General features: G+C 42.8%; 1 non-coding gene across 1 annotated transcript; it reads left to right on the top strand.

Annotated features, from left to right (window-relative positions):
• The first annotated feature begins 863 nt into the window (after positions 1–863).
• LOC118485240 lies at positions 864–970 on the top strand. Its single transcript, XR_004875545.1, has one exon. It is a non-coding gene; the product is annotated as a small nucleolar RNA R71 (small nucleolar RNA).
• Positions 971–6,653: the final 5,683 nt, after the last annotated feature.

Raw genomic sequence — 6,653 nt, 5'->3', positions numbered from 1 at the left:
TCGGCTCTGGTGATGGAGGAGAGTTCTTCTCCTGCAGAGGTGTCGGTACTGTTTCTTCCGTTGGCGGTGGCACTTCTGCAGGCCCTACGGTGCGGTTTCGTAGTGTGATGAGGTGAACTTGCGCCTTTGGGTTTGTTTCGGTATTGCTAGGTAATGCGCCTTGCGGTCTCTCGAAAAAATTTGAGCTATTTGATTTAATTGTTTTTCTATGGTTTGAATGCTAGCTTGTTGATTTCTAAAATTAGATTCTAATTGTAGAAATCTTTCCGAGTTTTTCTTATCAGTGTCAGAGACGAGGCGAGATATAGTATCTTCGAGCCTTTCTCGTCCACCTTGTTGTTGAGTGAAATTTTGTGACTCATTTCTTGGTTGCTGAAAGTTTGTTCGTTGGGTTTGTTGGTTACTACTATTGCCGGGTTCCCTCCAACCAAGGTTTGGGTGGTTTCGCCATCCTTGGTTGTAAGTTCCCGTTGGAGGACCCGACGGCCTAGGTCTATTATCAATGTAGTTTACCATTTCTTGTTGGTCGTCTGTTTCTTTCATGCAACTCCAATTTTCATGTGACCCACCACACCCTTCACAAGCCATAACCGAGACTGTTTTTGTCATTTCCAATTTTTTTATCTTTGAAGAAAGGGCCTCGATTTGGGCTTGTAAAGAAATGCTTTCATCGACCTTATGGGCGCCCGGGGCGATAGACTTATTTCCCCGGGGGGTGTGCCATTGAAAATTGGTTTGAGCAATTTCCTCAATTTGATTATATATTTCGTGTGGGCGTCGATTACCTAAAAGTCCCCCGGAGCTAGAATCAAGTGTCTGCCCACAATCCATTATAGAAAGTGGATACTTGTTGCCATATTGCGAGGCCGTGATGGGGACACTTGCGTAATAGCTCCTTGAACCTTTCCCAAGTTTCATATAAGGATTCCCCGTCCTCTTGTGAATATGTATTAATTTCAGCCATTAACTTAGCAGTTTTAGCAGGAGGGAAATACTTATATAGAAATTTTTGGGCTAGTTCATCCCAGGTGTTTACCGATCCAGCTGGGAGGGCGTTGAGCCAAGCTTTCGCTCGGTCTTTTAGTGAGAAGGGAAACATACGGAGGCGGATGGCGTCGTTTGATGCTCCATTGATCCGAAAGGTATCACATATTTCCAAGAAATTAGTTATATGTAGATGGGGATCCTCGTCCGCAAGCCCGTGGAAGGTTGCGGAGTTTTGGAGCATTTGTATCAAATGCGGCCGAAGTTCGAAGTTATTGGCTTCGACATTCGGAGCATTGATAGCGGCGCCTAGATTACCTACGGTGGGTCGTAGATAATCCATAAGGGTACGTTGGTCCGCCATTGGAGGTGGATCACCCGAAACCTTCTCTTGGTTTTTGGCTTTTAACCTTTTTCTGAGAAAGCGTTCGGGTTCTTCTAGTGGTTCTTTTATGTCTTTATTGGAACTGGAGCTCATACACTACGTGAGGGTGGCGTCGGGTTCTAAGTCCTGCAATAAAAACAAAAAAGAATGTTGGTCAGAAGGTTCACCACGGCCCCGTGTTGAGCGAACACGGCCCGTGGTCGGAATTTCAGTGATTGTTTTCCAGATCCCAGTTACTGGAAGTTGGACACGGCCCCGTGTTGCACCGGCACGGCCCCGTGGTCAGCCTTCTGTAACTTGGAAAACAAAAACTGCCAGTGACGATGCTGAACACGGCCCGTGTCCGACCAGGCACGGCCCCGTGTTGAGCTCTGCAGAAGCTGAAAATCTAAGGAAAAATCTTAAAAATTAAAGAAAAATAAAAATATGATTAGGCCGTTGATTCCTAACTTTCTTAAAATCCTTGTGTCCCCGGCAGCGGCGCCAAAAACTTGATGCGTGTGTAGTGTAATATATTTTTGATGAGTATTTAAGCCCCTTTTTACACTTTTAGCCAAGTTTTAAATTTATAAAACACGATATTTACTAACACTAAACACACATATGGGCAAGTGCACCCATCGTGGACGTAGTATAGTGTTGGTAAGATACCGAGGTCGTCCAAGGACACAAGAGCTTTTAATACCGGTTTATCCTCAACGTGTAATCAAATCAAAAAGTGAGAAAAATGTTTTAAACTAAGAAAAATAAAAACTAACTAAATGCTGAAAAATAAAATAAAATAAAAACAGATAGACAAGATGAATCACTTGGATCCGACACGTGTATTAGTATAACCTTTGATTATTTTCGCACTTTTGCACTTGTTTAAGAGATTATCTTAGTTATTGTAGTAGGCCCCTCTTTTGAAGGCGACGTTACCCTCAACCCAGTAGTTTGAGTCAGCAAGGATACAATCCTAAAGGGTCGGATTATTGAAAGATAATGAATTAAGTTATTAATGCAAATTGTGGTAGGCCCCGCTTTCGGCGGTAACGTTACCCTCGGCTAAGTAGTCTGAGTCAGCAGGGATACAGTCCTAAATAGCCGGGTTATAGTATTAATAGTAGTTAACTTATGAGGGGGTCAAAGAGTTTGGATCCCCGCCATCCAATACCTATGGGCATTGAAGGAGATCCTACTAAATTTGACCCAGGTCCCAAGCAGGACCTCTAAACGCTGAACAAGGGCAAGACCCTTACCAAACCGTTACCTTAACCCCCGACCAGGTAGCCAACATACCTCCATATAGACCGTGGAGATATGAATGGTGAAAATCTTTTATTTTATATAGACAGTAAAATAACGCCAAGACACCACGGACAAACGATAAGGAAAGATCACCTTCAACATAAGTAACTAGTTATTAAAGTCATTAATACAAAACCAAATAAAAAGTGCAAAAGATTAAAAATAAAAAGTATTATACTAAACACTTGTCTTCACCAAGTGATGTAAGAGACTTAGGCAAACATGGCCTTGATTGTCAAGAACTCTTACTATCAATCTTGGATCCCGAGACGACTCACACACTCTACGATGGACAATGGGTGATGGTGGTGGATGATGGTGTTATGGTGGTGGTGGGTGGTGGATGAAGTGTGAGAGAGGTGGTGTGCCAAGGGATCAAAGAGAATGAAACCAAGCTCCCCTATTTATAGGCTGAACAGAAGGCTGGGCACGGCCCCGTGTCCGCTGGACACGCCCCCGTGCCCGTCTGACATTCTCTCTCTTCATTAATTGTAATTCGCAATTACAATTAATGCGCCTGCTGTACTTTCACCATGCCCCCGTGCCCACTGGACACGGCCCCGTGGTGGGCAATGGAAGCTTCTACTGGTTTGTCTTTTCTGCTGCTTCCTGGGCACGCCCCCGTGTTCGCTGGACACGGGGCGTGTTCAGTCTCTGTTTTCTCTTCTTTGCCTTGGGAGGTGCCGTTGAGGGTCCGGGCAGTCTACTTTTGTTCCTTTTCTTGTATTTATGCTAGAATTAGTTTTCTTTTTGCTTCTTTTGTGATTTTGAGCTCATTTCATCCTGAAAATACAAAAGGAAGACAAAAACACTCTTTTTCCAACATTAGTACTAAAAAAGGGTTAGTTTTATACCTTAATTGATGTGATTTATATGTTGCATTTTACACACATCAGCCGCCTATCCAGAGATTTGCAATGTTCAGTAACCTTCTTCCCTACTTTTTGTATCATGCAGGACCTGACCACGAGGAGATTGATTGGAGCAGGTGAGTGCAAAAATGGTCTTTACGAGGTGGACATGGTGGGTAGTGAAAGAAGAGCTATGATGGTGACTCTAGATGTTTGGCACAAACGTTTAGGACATGCATCACGAGACAAACTTTCACGTTTTGATTTCGTTGGTCTTCCTTCAAAAACCAGTACGTCCTTTTGTGATTCTTGTGTTAAAGCAAAACATAAAAGATTGCCCTTTCCTGTTAGTTCTATTAAAATTGGGGATTGGTTTGAACTTTTACATTGCGATATATGGGGGAGGTATAGGACGCCTTCACTCACTCAGGCAAGATATTTCCTTACCATTGTTGACGATTATAGTCGGGCGGTTTGGGTGTTCCTATTGAAACATAAAAGTGAGGCGAGCGATTGTCTCATTTACTTTCATCAATTTGTCAAACCTCAATTTTCCAAAAACTTAAAACGCATCCGGTGTGATAACGTTGGGGAGTTCACCTCTAACCGAATGACCAAAATTTATGCAGAATGTGGCATTTTCCTAGAAACCACCTGCCCACATACGCCTCAACAAAACAATGTCGTAGAAAGGAAGCACCGACATCTCCTTGAAACGACCCGTTTGATTAGGTTTGAGGCTAATCTCCCAAAACGATTATGGGGGGAGTGTATCCTGACCGCTGCCCACATCATCAATCGACTTCCCTCCAAAGTCATAAACAATAAAACTCCATACGAGTTGGTTCACCAAGAAAAACCCAACCTTGACCTCTTGAGAGTCTTCGGCTGTCTCTCTTACTACAGAAACACAGATACAGACGGAGACAAGCTGGAAGAAAGGGGGAAGCCAGGGGTATTTCTCGGTTACCCTATAGGAACGAAGGGTTACAAGATTTTTGATGCACAAAGAAATAAGATTATCATTTCAAGGGATGTAAAGTTTCTTGAAAATATTTTTCCTTACAAAAACAATGGAACCCAATGCTTAGACAAAAATAATGGGGTCTTCAGCTTCCCACCTTGGTATTATGAAGATTATAACAAAAGTCCAGCTAAAAACAATGAGCCTAATTCCACTGAAAATGACATAGAAAATGATGATTGCATAAAAGCAGAGCTAAATGAGGAAGGGGTTGACATTGAACTCACTGAAACCGAGCCCATTGAACCCACTAAAACCAATGAAATCGAGCTCACAGAACCCGTGCATTCTGAACCCCCACAAACGGGTGAAACCGAACCCGAACCAGTGGCTAGAGAAAGAAGAGAAAGGGTAAGATCCGAGCGCCTTGATGGGTATAACGTTACACTACCACCGTCCCTCGACCATGCACCATCCAACCCTGATCAACGCTCCTCGACGGTATATCCTATGTCTCATTATGTCTCTTATGATAAATTTTCAAATTCTCACAAAGCCTTCTTATCGGCCATCGATCATAACGATGAGCCCAAAACATTTAATCAAACCGTGCAGAATGAAAATTGGAGGGCGGCTATGAGACAAGAGATAGAGGCCTTTGAAATGAATGGAACATGGACTCTTGAAGATTTTCCTGAAGGGAAAAAGCCATTGATTCCAAATGGGTGTACAAGATCAAGTACAAACCAAATGGAGACATTGAAAGATACAAAGCTCATTTGGTTGCTAAGGGCTTTACACAATTGGAAGGGGTTGACTTTCATGACACCTTTGCTCCTGTTGCAAAGTTAGTTACAGTTCGAACTATCCTGGCCGTTGCAGTCAAGAAGAATTGGTTGGTTCTCAGTTGGATGTAAACAATGCATTTCTCCATGGAGGCTTACATGAAGAAGTTTACATGAAGGTATCACAAGGTTTTGAGAAGGAAAAGAGAAACAAAGTGTGTCGCTTGAGAAAATCCTTGTATGGTCTTAAACAAGCCTCGAGAAATTGGTATCACAAATTCACTTCGGCCCTCCTCGAAGGCGGATTCACACAGCCCAAGTGTCACACCCCAACTGATGGCGGAATCATCGGGGCGCAGCACTAGGCGAATTAGATTGCTCAAGAGAATCCATAACAACTATATTGCAACAGTATTTAATGCGTTAATTATCCCATACTAATAAACAATACAATCACGTAAGGTATCACAGATTTCTTGTCCTCTCGAACAATACAAATCCGTCAACATAGATTTTAGGTGAGTTTCTAGACTTCCTAGCTTGATTTGATGTAGACTGCGATTAAACCAGCAACATACGTTAAAGCGACGTCAATACAAAAGTATTGGCGAGTATACAAGTTTTGATAGTGTAGCGTAAAATAGATAAAAAGTGTTGTGATTTTCCAAATACATAAACGAGATACCTCAACATACATGCATACAAGACTGATACTACCAGCTAAGTCACTCGAGTTGCAATTGCGATTGCTATTCATCCTAACTAGACCCCGTCGGGTGCTATAGTACTATACTAGTTAAGGTGGGACCTCGCGAGTATAAGTCCTAACACATATGTAACTAGCATCACGTATAAATATGCATAACAGTTATTCGCAAGTGATGAAAATTTGATTGAATAATTAGTTTTGATAAATTTGATTTAATAGGAACGTATGTTACACCCAAAATGCGATAAAAAGGGGTTCGAGTATACTCACAGTCGGTGCTCGGCAAGCAGCAACTACAACTTGGTAGGATTGAACGGAGCGCGTCTGAGATTAGCCTGATTTTTAGATTGATAACGTAAGCGTTGAATAGTGCGTGAAACGGAGAAGTTGTCAATGGATCAGACAGTACTCTGATCGGATGGCAATCCGATCGAGTGGCCGGTCGATCGGGTGACAATCCGTTCGAACGGTCATCCGATCGGGAGACCATTCGATTGGATTGCTACTTCATTGGGGAAGATGTGTTTGTGTATGATGGTTTACCTTTTGAAGTTTTCGTTGTAGCATTTTGAAAACAGAGAAGTATCTCTACCTTTCAGGTCGGTCGATCGAACGGCCGGTCGATCGGGTGGCAACTCGATCGGGTGGCTGTTCGATCGGACGGTGATCCGATTGGCAAGACACA

The sequence above is a fragment of the Helianthus annuus genome, chromosome 12, assembly GCF_002127325.2.
Source record: "Helianthus annuus cultivar XRQ/B chromosome 12, HanXRQr2.0-SUNRISE, whole genome shotgun sequence".
Taxonomy (NCBI): Eukaryota; Viridiplantae; Streptophyta; class Magnoliopsida; order Asterales; family Asteraceae; genus Helianthus; species Helianthus annuus.
Note: the sequence above shows the minus strand (reverse complement) of the source record. Positions and strands in the feature narration are given on the sequence as shown.